The sequence below is a fragment of the Nannospalax galili genome, unplaced genomic scaffold, assembly GCF_000622305.1.
Source record: "Nannospalax galili isolate Female #2095 unplaced genomic scaffold, S.galili_v1.0 scaffold34, whole genome shotgun sequence".
NCBI classification, from domain to species: Eukaryota; Metazoa; Chordata; class Mammalia; order Rodentia; family Spalacidae; genus Nannospalax; species Nannospalax galili.
The window spans coordinates 747,039-763,294 of record NW_008338996.1 but is presented as its reverse complement, the minus strand read 5'-3'; the positions used below and the strand labels follow the sequence as shown (position 1 = coordinate 763,294).

The 16,256-nt window shown below is 52.1% G+C and overlaps 1 protein-coding gene across 10 annotated transcripts in view; it reads left to right on the top strand.

Annotated features, from left to right (window-relative positions):
• The window catches only part of Dab2ip (DAB2 interacting protein), a 189,780-nt gene that overhangs the window by 94,071 nt on the left and 79,453 nt on the right, over window positions 1-16,256 (top strand). The gene's annotated exons all lie outside the window — the stretch shown is intronic.

The window sequence follows — 16,256 nt, the reverse complement described above, 5'->3', positions numbered from 1 at the left end:
AGAGAGAGAGAGAGAGAGAGAGAGAGAGAGAGAGAGAAAGAGAATATGAGACAGGATAGGCTTGGCTGTCACTACAGAGTGTAACTCAGGGGCTCCAAGGGAGTGGGCTATGAAGTGTCTTCAGCTCAGAAGGGTCAGTGGAAATTTCCTAGGCAGGGCAGTGGTGGGGAGGGACTGACAGCCAGTAGGGAGTACTGGTGGTGGTGGAGCTGCTGATAGGGAGTGGTGAGGGCAAAGGTGTGGGTTTACATACCACTCCACACTGCTGCTGCAGAGTCTGGTGATAGGAAGGTCAGGAGGCTGGGTAGGAGGTAAGACTAGGCCAGGTGGAGCCTTGGGTGCTGGGCTGGGGCATACAGGGCTGTTCTCAGGGCCACTCACCTTCCTGCATGTGTGTATGGTATAAATATGCTTTTGAAAATAGGTTCTTGGGCCCCTTCAGGACCGCAAGGCCTGGGCAGATGGATTTTAATAAATTTCCCAAAGAGATGGTTCAGAGCTGGGGCTGTGGATTAGCCTCTGGGCAGAAGTCTGTGCTGAGGGCTCAGGGTTGTGCCCCTGGGTGTGGCCATGTGGTTTCTGGGGGCTCCATAAAGGTGATTCCATCCCCATCCACTGGAGCAGAAGCCAAGTCCTGCCCCCTCTGAACTGCAGGGACACAGCAGACAGCGTGAGCCTTTGGGGGCCTCGGGATGATGACTGACATTATTGTGGTTCCCTCCACCGAATGTGTGCTGGACACCATGCCCACTGTATACCAGGCACTATGCCCACTGTCCTTTGTCCCTTTCACAGTCCTCCAGACAGCCCTGACACATTGATTGCCCCATTTTACAGAGGAGGGAACTGAGGCTCAGTGGGGAAAGTCATTCACCTAAGCCCAGACTGATAAATGGGGCCCAGGTGTCTCTGGCCACAGGGCGGGAGTGTGGTTTTCCAGGACTGGGAGGAGGGATGTCATCTGTGTCACGAAACAGAAACAGAAACAGAAAGGGCTTTGCCAGCTCCTTTCTGTTGCTTCGGTGTGCACACTATCACTTCTCCAAGCTGCTGTAATCTGTGGTTTGGTAATTGCCAGCTGGGCTTGGCATTTTTCCTGTCATGTCTTCATTCTCTTTCCCAGGGGCAGAAGCCACCTGTGGATGGGAGGCAGCACCAGCTAGTGAACCTCCAGTACTCAGGACTCAATTCAGCCCTCCAGACCTAGGTAGGGTCTGCAAGGGCAGAAGGCTTGTTCATGGGCTGTTAGCCCACTCCTCCTGGCCACCCTTCGGGGAGTCACTAAGTGTCACCATTTCACAGATGAGGAGCCCAAGGTTCAGAGTTGTTATCTCTTTCACACAGTTCCTGAATGGCAGGCAGGCACAGATGCTAGGGCTGTTGGATGTATGTGTTTCTTGTCCTTCTTAGGCAGTTTGACCTTTGTGTGTACTCATTAAGGACAGAAGTATAAATAGAGACTCTCTCCTGGCCTGGGTGCCTGGAATTGGGAGAACTGGAAGCTTAGGAGTGGAGATCTGGGTTCAAATCCCAGCTCTTCCCTGAGCTGTGTGACCTCATTGAGGCAGCCTCTTAAAACTCATCAGTAAAGTATAACATGACAACCCCTGCCCCATTGCAGGTGCTTAGCAACCATATCCATCCATAAGATCCATGGTCCCAATTGGGTTTCTCTTTCCAGCTCCAGATTAGTGCAGGGCTGGGAAGGGCTGGGTAGAGACCAGAAGACACAGTATTTGGGGTAGGTCGGGTGGGCCTCACTCCCAGCCCTATCCCTGAGTGCATAGAGAGCACATAGGAGAGATCCCATGGCTGCATCCTCAGCCCTTGGTTTGCTGCTTCTCCCTGTAGATCCCAAGGGAGCCTAGGGAACGTGATTTGCCTGGGGGAGGCAGGGGAGATACTATAAGCTGTACCGAACACCTGCCACTGTTGCTGCTATTGCAAACCTAGAAGGTGCCCTGTGGGAGACTGTGTGTCACAGTCGAAGGTCTGTAGGGCTGGGGAAGGACTGGATCTCTCAGAAGTTGCCACTGGCTGAGAGTGGATTCCAAGCCTGGGTCATTTGCTCCCTTACAGGGCCTTTTGTGAGTAGCTGGACCCTACAGTCATTCGACAGGGCACCGGTGGCTCACTGCTAGCCCCACCTTGGCCTCTTAGAGACTGTGGAAATTGAGAGAGCCTTCTTTGAGAGTTTTCCTTCTGTGAAATGAAGGGGTTGGCCCTTGTATGGCAGTCTGTTGGCACACTGTGAGTGAGTGTACAAATGTTCTGGTGCAGTAGTTAAGAGTGGGCCAAAGGACCTGACAGCTTGTGATTTGGGCAACTTGTGGCCCCCTCCTGCTCTTCTGTGAAACTTCTACCCACAGGTGGTAGTGTGTATGGGGCTCTGGTTTCTCAGGGCCACATAGTACCAGGAGATTGGTGTATATACCAGAGTAGAGAGGGGCCCTGTGATACAGAGATGGAGGAAGGGACCAAAGAGGCCTCCGGCTCCTGGGATTTGTACCCAGGGTCTGTCTTCTCTGATTGAGGTTTTTCTGGGAAGGAGGGAGGCAGGGAGGAAGGATAAGACAGGCCCTGGATCTGCAGACAGTGTGTTGGCCAACCCAACCCCTTTCTATGTCAGAGGCCTTAGTATGTTCCTGGGAATCAGGTTGATGGAGGACAAGGAGATGCTGACAGTAGTAGTTCCCTGGAAGGCCTCTTAGCCTCTACAGTCCCCAGGTGTGGGCTGAGTCCTTCCTTCCTCTGTACCCTATGCCGTTGACCTTGAGGAGTGCTGGCAGGAGCTGGGACTGGAGGTGGCAGAGGCTCTGGGAAACTTGACAGCCAATTGATCCCTCCTTGAGAAGTTGAAAGTGGAGATGTGTTTGAAGGTTTAGCTGAAATTAGGTCTCAGGGCTATTTTTTTGTGAGATGGAGAAGTGTCAGTGAGGGGAAGGCTCAGGGGGCTGGCAGAAGCTGTAGATAAACTCAGTGCAGGGTTGACTGCAGATGCTTCTAGAAGCAGGTCTTTGGTTCTTTTCAGTGACTCATTTACTGGGTGCTTGGTTGTGCATAAACTATGTGGTTCTGATACAATGACAGGTATGTCAGGGGTGCTGTGGGAACCCAGAATCGGGGATCTCTGGCTGAGGAAGATGGGAGAATTCCTACAGTGGGGGCCTTTAAGTCTGTGCTTTAAGGGATATGTAAGAGTTTTTCAGGAAAAGAGGGATAATAGTTGAGTTAGAGGAAGATTTAAATGAAAACAAAAAGCCAATGGCCCTGCATGACTGGGGTTACCGAATTTATTGGAGGCATGAAGGTGAAGGTCTAGAGAGAAACATGAGGGGGCTTCCATGGGAGATGCTAAAGCCTTTTACTTTCTCCTATGGGGCACAGGAGCTGTAGGGGGTGATGGCTAAGGGTAGAGGTCTCTGGGGTATGGACTTCAGGTTTCTGGCTGCTCAGTCCTCTCTCCACTCCTGTATCTGTCTCCATGTGTGAACCATCTTCCTCCAATGAGCAGGCACACACCGGATGGGTGACCTGGCTGGAGAGTCATTGTCATTCCAGCTGTGTGTGCCTTCCGTAGGGGGGAGGTCCTTTCAAGGTGGGATGCTGCCAGATCACCAGATGCAGGAGCTGAGCGGGATGGGCTGGAATCAGGAAGCTGCCTGGACAGAGGTGGCCCTGCAGGTTTTGGCAGGGGTAAAAGCTTCCTGTCAGAATGAACAAGAAGCCTGTCATATGAGTTAGGGAGCCCAAGCCCAGTGGGCAGAGGAAACTGGCAGTATTTGTGTTCAGGCTAGAAGTCAGGAGCTCCCTCTGTGGACAGAGGGACTGGTGGGGGATTGAGGATGGGTGAAGGACAAGCCAACTGCTTTTCTCTCCTGACCCCTGATTCCTAACCCCTTTGCTCACATGTCTTTTTTGGGGTTCTTAGAGATCCAAGTAGAATCCTCATACCTTTTTCTCAGTCTTAGGCATCAGGGGTAGGAGCAAGGAGAGAAAAAGGAACAAGGGCAGCTTGGTACCCCTTCTCTTTTGCCCCGGAGCCTTCCAGAATGCCCCTTTATCCTCTGCCAGGTCGTCCCTGATAGCCCCATACACTGGTTCCCACTAAGGTGTGAGTGGCTGATTCCTGGACTGTGTCATTGCCTCCCCACAAGTTTCCTTACTTAGCGTAGAATGCCAGGTTCGGTGACTGGTAGGTGGGGTGCTGTCTGAGGACTTTATTCTTTTTACATGTGCTCTGGCCCCTTGGGGTAGGGTGCTGGGCTGACTTCTGTCAGGAGACACCTGGAAGTGAGCAGATTTGAATCTTGGCCACTACCTTCTGTGGACAAGTGGCTTAGCTCCAAACCTCTTTCCTCATCTGTAATCTGGGCAGAGGGCAGCAGTGAGGGCTCCACATACTGTGCAGGTGGGCATTCAGCCAGCATTTACCCCCTATTCCCTGTTGGTGCATCAGGGTACACTCTTCTCATACTTTCTCCAGAGCCCCAGGTAGTGGGGCCCATCCCTCTCTTGCACACTCTCCGCTGCTGCCCCAAAGCATCCTTGACAGAGAGCTTCGAGGACCAGCTGGGATCAGGAGGTGGAGAAGGGTGAGGCAGTGAGGGCCTTAGGGGACCAGAGTCAGTGTTCTCCAGGGGCAGTGAGATGGACAGAGCTGACCAGTCTGCAGAGTGTTTTCCCACCATTTGGGGGCAGCAGAGGGCAGCGAGTGGACTCCCAGTGAGAGGAGATCCCAGTTGTGCCCCTGGTCACAGAGAGACACTGAGCCACAAGCTATGAGAAGGCTGAGTTGTTCTCCTGGGTAGCAACAGCATCGGTCAGGGAGTACCTGATCAGTTTGTGGCAGCTGGGTCTGGCATAGGTGACTGAGCTGGCTGGGTCTGAGTTGACCAGAAAGTCAAATTTCTGGAAAGGGACCAAATTTGAAAGGGCCAAAATTTGAAGCCAGGACAATCTTGCATCAGGAGAGGCACAGGGTGAGGGGCCAGCATGCAAGCTGCCAGTCACCAGCTTGGGGTCAGAGGACACTCAGGCCTTATCATCTTTGACTGTTTTCAGGTACTCTGGGCCCCTTGTTAGCTTCTCCACTGCTTTAGGAGGGAGCAGGAGGGCATTCCAGGAGAGGTGGAGGGTGGGCAGAGTCCTGCTGACTGGGTTCCAATCCCAGCATGGCTGACTATCTGGTACAGCATCATAAAGCCTGCTTTTTGCAGGCTCCTAGGCCAGGGCCTGTGCTGGGCCCTCTACACGAAGTGTTCATTTTGCCCTTATAACTTCAGAGGCCAAGGATACACATTTCACTCTCAAGGCAACTGTATTTGGCAGCGAGAAAGGCCCGGTTAGACTGCCTTCCCTCAGCGCCTAGATGTGGAAGGCCTCGTGGAACCTGGCCAGCTGCCTGTCCCAAGTCTTTGCTAGTTAGCATCATTATTCTCTTCCTCATGGATGAGGCTGCCCAGGCCCACAGAGTGGAGGTATGTGGTTCTGGGTCATACTGTCAAGATGGATCGGGGCTGACATGGGTCAGCAGGTGTCTGTGTAGGGCAGACGCTCCAACACTGGAGAGAAATGTATTCCTTTGCATCCCTGCAGGCCCTTCCTCTCTTCTGGGAATCAGGAGCCTGAATGGAGGCAAGGCTCAGATGCCTTCCCCACTTTTCTGAGTGTGTGTGTGTGTGTGTGTGTGTGTGTGTGTGTGTGTGTGTGTTTCTGTCTGTCTGTCTATGTGTATGTATCTGTGAGTGCCTGTATTCCTATGTAGGTGCACATGTGTGTATGGGTGCTCTTGCATGTGCACAAGGAAGCTAAAGGTTGTCTTTGGGAGTCTTCCTCAATTTCTCTTCCCTTGCTTTTTTGAGACAGGGTCTCTTGCTGGCCTGGAGCTTGCAGATTTGGCTAGGCTGAACGGCCAGTGAGTTCCAGGGATTTGCCTCTCTCTGCCTCCCCAGTATGTGCCAAGCATGTGCCTCTGAGCCTGTTTTTTTAACACGGATTCTGGGGATTAAACTCAAGTCTTCTTTACTGAGCGAGTTGTTTTCCCAACCCCCCTCTCCCTTTTTTTTTTTGAGATAAACCTTGAATTCATTACAGACATACATCACCTGTGCTTGGTTTATACAGTGCTGGGGGATCAAACTCAGGCCTTTGTGCACACTGGGTAAGCACTCCATCAATTGAGCCACATCCCCGGCACCATTTCCTTACTTTTTCCTGCTATAAAAACAAAGTGATCGCGTGACATTCGGGTTGGATTACAGACATAATTATATGTGAGTCGTCTGGTGGAATTGTTTCTGAAACCATGAGGCCCTCTGTGGAGGTGGCAATGGTGACATCTGTTTCTGACATAAGTCTCCACATCTTGATGAGTAACTTTGCCTGCGGAATTGCTTAAAAGAACATCTAAAAGGAACCATGAGGCCTGGCCCAGCGCCTTAGATGGCCTTCAGCGGAGTGGAGGGATCCATTTCCCTAGCCTGGCATCCGGGCATCCAGGGCCCCACAATTCTGTCTCAGCCTCAGTTCCTTGGGACAGGTGAGTCTTTCTGTTACAGCCCCCTCTTTTCCTCTTGTTTCTCTGCTTTGAGAGGTTCTTATTGCCACTGGGGCTCCTTCCCTTTCTGGAAGTCCTGCCCTGAACAGGCATCCCCACCTCAGCTTCAGAATACCTGCCTGAGTGTCCTTCGTCCTCTCGATTTTGTCACTAATGATCCACTGTGTGTCTCTCTCCCACCAGCTGATAGTGACCTTCTCAAGGGCAGGATTGGTTTCTGATTCTCTGGAACCCTCAGTGTCTGTGGTAGGCAGCTGTAATGGGCTGGTGGAATATAAGGAGCAAATCAATTGGAGAGGGTGAGGTGGGGAGCAGTCATGTCCCCAAGTCTGAAAGCCACCCCCCTTGTGTCTAAGGCCACTGTGGCCACCTGCCCTTAGAGATGAGGTCTGACAAGTCATCTGTCTCCCTAGAGCCCCAGCAGGACACCAGCCCTTGACCTTGACTCTGCCTATATTTCCTATATTGCCTCTCTCAGCCTCCCTAGGTCAGTGCAGCCTATGGGTCACCTTGAAGACAGTGTTCTATAGTGTCTTCCCCAACTGTGTTTTCCTTTAGTGAAAGGGTACTTAATAACCGTGCTTACTCAAGGACTTAGGGGTACCACCACCCCTCCTCTCACTTGGCTTTCCTGACCCTTGAGCTCTGGCTCCTTGTCTGCCCTGGCTTGTTCTCTAGTGGTTAACACCTCTTCCCTGTCTTGGCCTGGGGCTAGTCCAAACTGCTGGGTGTCTGGGACGGCAGACCAGGGCCATCAGACCTAGCGCCCATCCTTTGGGTAAGCTGCTGTCCTCAAAAGGTCCCTTTCATTTATTGCCATTATTGCTGAGTCCTGAGGGGAAAAGAGGGAAAGGGCATGCCCAAGCTACAAAGGGTTTAGAGATCAGGTAGCCAGACCAATCTTCTCATTTGTACAGATGAGGAAACTGCGTCACGGAGTGGCTAAGGTGCTGCTCAGGCCCTCATAGTTGGATTATGGAACTGTATAAATGTCATAGTTCTAAAACAGCCTACCCAGGCTGAATTCAGTGCTGCTGGTATCTGGCTGTGTGGCCCTGTGCAAATTCCTGCCCTTTCTGAGTCTCTGTCTTCCTGTATACACAGTAGGTTGTGAAAATCAAAGGAGTCCTGGGAAGTTTTAGTACAGGGCCTGGTGGAATCCTCATTAATGCATGTTGGCACAACCCTGGTGTGTTGTGAACAGCAGTGCTGAACATGGTTCTCTTGCCTCTCTGCTGAGCCATCTCAGCTGAGAGCGTTTACTCGCACAGGACGAGGAAGGTTCTGTGAGTCACCAGGAAGAAGGGCCTGGTGGTGGGACCTCAGCTCCGAGGCCTGGAAGGCCAAAGATGAGAGATGGAGTGGACTTCCTAAGGTCACCTCCTAGCCTAGGCCAAGCCAGGCTAGAGTGTGTCGGCCTCCAGGCTTCTGACAGGATCTGTATGCTAAGGGCAGTATCAGCTGGCCTGAGGACCTGTGGGACAGTGAGTCACTCCTTGCCTGTTCCCTGTTGTCATATCTGTGGCTAAGACCTCAGGAATGCGTGTCTGATTTCTGTACATGGATGCCTGCTCTGTAGGCCTGGCCCTGGGAAGTACCAGAAGGCTTTGCTGATGTCATCTTTTCCCTTCCCATGTCCCCCTGCCCTCCCCCATACCCTTTTCTATCTCCTTCAGGCTTAAGGAATCCTTTCCCTGCATGTCCTGTTCCCTAGAAAGAGGTGTTATAAGCTCAGCCTGGGAGTCCGGGTAATGGAACTTGCAGGCCAGAGGACCCTGCAACAGTGGCAGGGGCCTCTCGAGGCAGGCAGGCTCACCACTGTCCCACCCCACACTTTTTCCTGAGCCTGAAGTCTGCCTGCATTGCCAAGCTTATCTCAGTAGATACACCTGCTGTCTCATCTTCAGTGTTTCTAAATTGCCTCAGAAGCTTCCTCCTCTGGTAAGCCCACCAGGATTGTTCCTTAGTGGAATTCTGTAAGAAGCTTCCCAGAGGGGTGGGCAAGATGGTTCAGCAGTTAAGAGCACTGGCTGCTCTTGCAGAGGACCCAGGTTGAATTTCCAGCACCCACATGGCGGCTGACAACTGTCTGTGACTCCAGTTCCAGGAGATGTGATGTCCTCTTCTGACCTCCGCAGGCATTGTACAACATGGGTGCACTTACACACATACAGGCAATGCACTCATACCCATAAAATGAAAATAAAACATTAAAAAGCTTCCCAGAGTCCTTTCTCAATTGTTTTCTTTTTGTCAAAAATATTTATTAATTCATTCAGGAAATATTTAGGGATATCTGCCAGGCTACTGTGGCTCCCTGCTCTAGGGCTTTATAGCCCATTGTGGGTGGGAGGCATTAAATAAATTCACTTGTAGTTGGAAATGTCTAGGGAGGGTCTGCCCAAGACTGGGGGCGTGAGGAGGCCTGGCCTGGGAAGAGAGACTTGGAAGATAACCAGGGTCCCCATGCAAAGGGGATTTCCATTTCAGATAGTCCTTCTGGCTAAAGGCTGGAGTCTCTGGCGGTCAGAGTAGGCAATAAAAACAATGACAGGGAAGGTGATGGTGATGGTGTCAACAGTGGGTGATAACCACTGTGTGCTGGCAAGTGGGCTGGGCCCTTTTCTGCATGATCTCTTTGCCATCACAAACTCCTGTGGGTAGTAATTGTCCCCATCTTACAGACAAGGAAACAGTCATAGCCATCTAGTCACTGGCTTAGGCACTGTAGCTCTTGAAGGACGCGTCCTTTGCTCTCCGGCTTCTTCAGGGAGATGGAGGAGAGATATTGCATTGGACCTGAGGATTCTTGGAGTGTGCCAGATGGGAACTTCTGGGTGTGTTTAAATTTTAGGGCAGAAAGAGACATGTTTGGGGCAGAAGTCTCTAGCTCCTAGGACATAAAAGTCTGAGTCACACAGCGAGGGTCCTGTAAAGATGAGCTTCCAGGGTGTATGAGAAACAGGAGGTGTGCTCAGAGATTACCCTAAAGGGAGGCCTGCACACAGGGCAGGGGCACGATGTTTGCCCTGGTGTGACAGCTGTTTGCCAGCATCATTTGTGGCTGTCTGCTGACAGCTGAGCACGTGTATGTATCCATGAGCTCCTTTCCTCGTTTCCTTAAAGTACATGTCATGTGTGTGTACGTGTGGCTTGTATGTATGCTGACTGATGAACGTGTGTGTGTGTGTACCTGTCCCTAGGTGTTGGGGAGACATGTATGCTTTGCTTCCACATGCCCATCTTTGTGGGCCTGCATGTAGTGTGCGCATTTGTACACAGGCCTGTCCTTGAACTTGAATATGCTTTTGGTCTTGTGTATTTCTCCATAGGGAGAACATCTGGTCAGGATGTTTGTCTTGTTTTATAGCACAAGGCATGGTCTTCCTGCCTCTGACTCCTGAGTGCTGGGATTACAGGCACACTAACATTTTTGGCTGCTTAGCATTTTGAAACAAGAATGACCCTTGAGTGTCCCAGCCTCTTTGGGGACCCTCATGGCTCATGGATCTGTTCTCTTTGTGTGGACCAAGTGGTCTGTTACCTTCTTCAGGCAAGGTGGAGTGTGAAGGTCTTTTGTGTTTCCAGAAACCCTGGCATGAGTCAGAGAGGGGTCCATGGGCATGTAAGGTAGCCTGCAAGTGGGTGGCCATCATAAAGCCACCAGCTTAATCCCAGCTTAAAATGCCTCTCCTCTTTCATCTGTCACCACACCTGTCATTTCACCATTAGTCATTCCCCAACTGGGATCCCTTTTGATAATACATATGTCCCAGGGGAGGAGGACAGGAGGAACGGCACATCTGAAGGACATGGGTAAAGCCAGGGTATTCCTTGGGACTTAGTGCCAATCTGGGAGAGCCAGGCAGCCCTGCTGGTCACTGCTCTGACTTTGTAGAATTGGCAAGTGCCAGCACTGGGTCGGGCTGCTGCTCACCCACCCCAGCTCCTCATGTTTCCCATGGGAAGACTGAGGCCTGGGAAGAGGAAGTACAGCAGCCTGGGAGAATCTGGAAGTAGGATGCTGAAATTGGAAGGTACCAAGGAGACCTGGGTGCTGTGCTTAGTTATTCTGGGCAAGTCTGGCTGCCTTCTCTGTCTTGGTGCCTAATTTGTACCATGTGGGCCCTCTTGCCCTTGCCCCATGATGTAGGAAACAGGTCTCCTGCCACACCTAACCTCTGTCCCACCCTGCCTGTCTGCCTGCCCAGCACCTCTCCTCTCCTGGGGCCAAGAGGTGGCAATATCTGGCTGGGATCTTTCCTTACCTTTCCTGTTTATGTAGATTCGCTCTTGGCATTTGGACAGAACTCCAGAAAGATATTGAGAGGGACATCTGTCAAAACAGCCTTCTTCCTTGAAGCCTCCCTGTTTGGGTTTGTACTTTAGAAACTGCCATGGGTAGAGCCGGGCCTGGGCCAAAGGAGGATCCATGGGGTTCTGTTTGCTTTCTGAGTCCCCAGGGTGGACAGGCAAAGGTAGACAGGTATGCCAGGCCACCCATACATCTGCAGTGTCCTAGAATTAGTTTGCAGGAAGGGGAAAGGGGAGGAAGGCAGGTCTAGGTGGAAGATGTATGACTGGGCGGATGCTGAAGGTAGGGGAAGAGATTTGTCCTGCACTGAGCATCGGCTATGTAGCAGGCATGGGCTCAGTGTTTCATACCCCAGGAGACAAATGCCCTTAGTGACAAGGGGCTCCCAGAATAGTGTGGGGATGCAAATCTGTGGTTCTCTAGAGCAAAGTGCACATGTGGACAGGCCTGGTCAACACTCCTGTCCCTCAGCCTCCAGGTCCTCCACCTTTGAGCCCCTTGTGACAGCCCTGACCTGTGAACATGTGCCTCCCTCTGCCTGTGTCCTATGTGTAGAGGATGGTCTGAGCTCTCATTTTCATATATCAGGGAGGTCTCCACCCAGCCCACCTCAGGATCCAGAACTCTCCTGGGTAGAGACCCAGCTTTGCCACATGACAGACAGCCTAGTCACTTTGAGCAAGTATCTTAACCTCACTAAGCCTCCACTTCCCATTCTGAAAACCCAGCATATTCTGAAACTGAAACCTGTGTCCTCCTAAGGACTCTTAGCAGAGGCCTTGGGCCCCTTCGGCTGGCTCCCTCCCAGCTGAGAGATGTGCTATGAGTTTCCATGGACGCAGCAACTTGGCAAAACAGGAGCTTGCTCGATAACCCATCATTTATCATCATCATCATCATCATCATCACTTGGAATTGAAATGGAATGAAGAGATCATGTGTCTGGAATTCTGAGAGGCCTCTGAGCACTGTTGGAGAGCCTCCGGGAGAAGAGCAGGGGGTGGGCAAGAGAGGAGGCTGCAAAGGCTTAGGACTTCTTCCAGCCTGAGACCCCTACGGGACCCTTAAGTTCTCCACTCTGATCTGCCCTGGGCCTTAGCCAGTTAGGTATGGTGGGGACACCTGGGGCCTGTGGACCAGCCGGGAGGGGCTATGTCCTATTAGGTAGGGGCCATTCATGGAGGCTAGAACTGGCAACAGCAGCCTTGTGGGAAAGCCCCAGGGCCTTAGCTGAACCATGTACACTGGCACAGCTCCCTGCTGTGTTAATGGAGGCAGAGTATCCCACAGGGGCGGGAGCAGGCTCAGTCCCTGTGGACTGTGAGGCTGCTTTCTGTGTGAGGCTGCTTGCTGCGCTTTACACTTCAGTCCTAGTACCTGGATAAAAGCTTAAGCCTCACCTGAGCAGCCCTGTGGCCAGGGCACTGTGCACACAGGGAGTCTCTGAGGTTGCTTTAGAAGAAAGTGCTTGTTAGAAGAGTTCAGAACTTCCAAACCGGATGTCACTCTGCGGTTCCAGGATCATTCTGCAAGCATGTTCATTCATGTCCCTGTCCCCACTGCCAGATGGCTTGTAGAATCCTTGGCAGCCCAGACAGACTCCTACCTATGGTGGTCATCCACCCCTTAGGACAAAAAGAGGTGGCTGGCCTAGAACCAGCCTCAGAATTAGTAGCAATAAAGCTACCAAGTGCTACATGTGGTAGCTTAAATATACACTGGTTTTCTGGTGGTCTCTGACTCTAATCTTTCCCATAATCCATAAAGTAGGTATCATCATTATCCCATTGTAAAGATGGTGAGACTGAGGTTCAGAGAGGCCAGTAATTTGTCTACAGGTTGTCTGAATCAAGATTTGAACCCAGAGCCAGGCATGGTGGTTGGCTGCATGTCTGTATTCCCAGTGCTTGGAAGGACGTAGGAGGAATTAGGAGTTTGAGGCCAGCCTAGTATATCATAACTCAACCTCTTCCCCCCAAAAGGATTTAAAACCAGGAAGCCAAGTATGATGGTGAATCCCTTAATCCTAGTACTCAGGAGGCCAGCCTGGGCTACATAGTGAGACTCTGTCTTAACAACAAATGAAGAAACAAAAGATTTGAATCCAGGTTGAGGTGCCCCAAGGGGTGACTGGGAAGGTCAGGTCTTGTTCAGGGGAGTAAGGGGAGGGAACACAGCTTCTTAGAGATGTGAGAAAGCAGACTTTGGCGGGGGTGGGGGGTGGCTATGGGGGCAAGGGTAAAGGAGTGGTTATGGAGAGTGTGTCTAGCCCTCACAGAATGAGCTGGCCCTGACCTATTATTACACTCTGCAGATTTTAACAAAGCCTGTGTCTGAGTGGGTTCTCCATGAGAATAAACATGACTTTTGAGTATATATTTTTTCTTTTTTTGGGACAGGGGCTCCCTGTAGCCACAGCTTGCCCGGAACTAGATATGTACAACCAGGCTGGCCTTGAGCTCACAGAGATATGCCTGCCTCTGCCTCCCGAGTGCTTGGATTAAAGATGAGGATTACCACACCTGGCTTGAGTATTTATTGTACTCCATATCCTGAACTAGAAGCCTTATCATTTTTATATATCCTATTTAATCCGCATAGCATCTACACTCACTTCACAGCCAGGTGCGGGGTCCTTGGCTATCAACTCTCTGAGATAAGGGGGGGCAGGAGGGGGGATCTGGTACAGTCAGGCTTGAGGCCTGAGTGCTTACCTGCACCTCTCAGTTCTTAGCCACAGGCTGTCAGAGCAGCCCAGAAAGTGGGTGTTGGCAACCCTGTTCTACTGAAAGAAGGGACATTATTTGCCTGCTGCCACTTAGGTAAAGGTTGACTTGGGTCTTTTTTGTTTTGTTTGTTTTGCATGCTGGGATCAAACTCTGCACCTCATGCATGCTAGCAAGCTCTCTCCCACTGAGCTCCACTCCCAACACTTTGACTTGGGTATAGAATAACTTCTGATTTGAGCACCAAACAGCTACTCTTTCGGAATTCTGGCTGTAGCTGCTGTCCATAAAGGAGCAAGAGAAAAGACTTGTCTCCCTTCATCCAGGGCTGGGGAGGAGCTGCCAGACCCTCTAGCCCTGTGAAGGAGACTAAAGTGTGAGGCTGGGTAGAGCACAGGCATGGAACTTAGGGCCTTTGATTAACTTTGCTGTGTGACCTTGGGAAAGCCCTTTCCCCTCTCTGGACCTTAGTTACCCTCAGCAATACAGCTTTTTGGATCCCAGTCTCCTTCTAGGATGAGGGCTATTTGTCTGTAGGGCAAATTGTGGTGGGATGAAGATTAGCAGGAGTCCTCATTGGTTCCCTGAAGAGTCTTCCCGTTATCTGGACTTCCGGGCCTCTTGGAAACATAGCGACTGCTCACCCTGTAGTGTCTAAGGCTGATGTGGGTCCAGTGTGTGGTGCACTTGACTCTTGGAGTACTCTGTCCCAAGGTCACTGCTGGCTTGTGTGTGGGGAGGTAGCAGGTAGTATAGGTTGCCAGAAGGAAGGTGCTGTTGGGAGAGCATCAGGTGTTTGAGCCTTGAGGGGAGGAGGCAAACGCTCCACCCACTCTCTTAGAGGGGAGAAAACTTTTATTTAAAATTCAGACAGGATCAGACTGTCAATATTGCTACAGAATGGGCTCCATAAATTGTAAAACGGGCTTTGTGGCTCTTTGTACCCTAAGAGTGTAACAAATTTGAAATTTCCATCAGTGCAGAAGATGAAAACCAAGAAAAAGTACAAGCCCGCTGGGAAGACTTGCTCAACTTAACACCTGTGTGGGAACCCACACAGGCTAGCCAGGCAGGGCTGAGGTTGGGGGAGCCCAGCATTTACATGGAGGCACAGGTCCCTGCCTGCCTGCCCACTCCTAAGAGCCTAGAGCTCTCCTAGTCTGTACTGCCTTGCCTGTGGGTCATCTCTCTAGAGGAGGCTCCCCCCTGCTACCCCTTATACAAAGAGGTATCTCCTGAGCTGCAGTGTATTTGAACACCTGGGTGGGTGATGTGGGCTGTGGAAGGCTTTTGGGTGAGGTAGCATTTTGGGTGGGCCTTGGAGGATGTGTGGAATGCTGGCAAGTGACAACAGGAATAGGTAGGTCTGCTATGGATGGGAGAGGTTGAGGAGGGAGATGATGGTAGAGAGAAAAAGGTAGAAAAGGGGAGGCTTGGTGAGGAGGGCAAAAGAGGTGATGCCCCCTGGGAAAAGCTCTGGCATTAGGCAGCCCCTGGACACCTGCGTGTCCTTACCTCTCCAAGAAGGCCTCTTCATTTGCAGTTAACAGTTTTCGAGTGTTTTCTGTTAGTGCTGATGACATGAGATGCTGTATTCAGCCAGTTTTTGACCTTGTCACATCTAGGGGCTAGGGATAATGCCTATAGCAAATATCCACCTATCCCCCCCTGAACTCAGAGGGCTGCCAAGCCCACCTTTTTGTATGTGATGGAGAAAATGTGATATTCAGATTACAGACAACAGCAACTTAAAAAGTTTACACTTCTGTCCTTGGATCATCCCGAATTGAGCGTGGGTGGGTGCGTGAACCCCAGCACCCCTCCCAGATAAGCCCGCCTCCCTCAGGAAGTTGCCTTCCCAGTTCTTCGAGGTGCCTGTCCAGCGATACTCAGCTGTGGCCCCTGGAACCCCACATCTACCCATCACCTGTCTCGGAGCTCTGGTCCAACCTGCATGTATCGACTGACGCGTCTTTCCTCCCCTGCTCCTTCATTAGTCCACCAGCTCCTGGGGTGGATTGAGTGGATGGTGGAGCGTTAAGCTCCAGCCTCAGGCCAGTGCACCCTGGCGAATTCACGAATGGTCTGAGTAGGGTGCCCCAAATCTTGAAGCACTCACTGGGGATACTCAACAAACCCTTCAGCACCCGGCCCCTTCCTAAGCCAGGCGCTAGGGAGCCTATTCCCATAGGGGTTGTCCTTGTGAGGTTCAAGGGTTTTCAACTCCATCCTGACATCCAGCCACTGCCTGCCCGCGTTAGGGGGGCCCAGGTGGCCAGAGTGTTACTGGGCGCTGGCCAGCTGGTCCCGTGGAGCACCACGCGCCTGCTCTCAGAGCCTTAGTTTCCCCCATCTGGGCAGCCGCGCATGTCAGTCCCCGTCGGGGGGGGGGTGTGGACTGCTCCCGGTGGGTGGCGGTGTGACCTGGTTGTGAGGACCGGCTGTGAGGCCAGGCGGCGGGGAGGTGAGGGACGGTGGTCTGTATCTCCGGGGGTTCCCGCCCCTCAGCAGCCCTGCGGTCCCTCCCTCCCGGCGCCCCGGGGCTCGGGCGGCCTCGGCCACTGTCGGTGGCGCTCGGCTCGGCGTCGCCATGGCAACAGCGGCTTAGGGGGCGGGGGCGACGTGGCGGGCTGGGCCGGCCGGCGGGCGGCGCTGG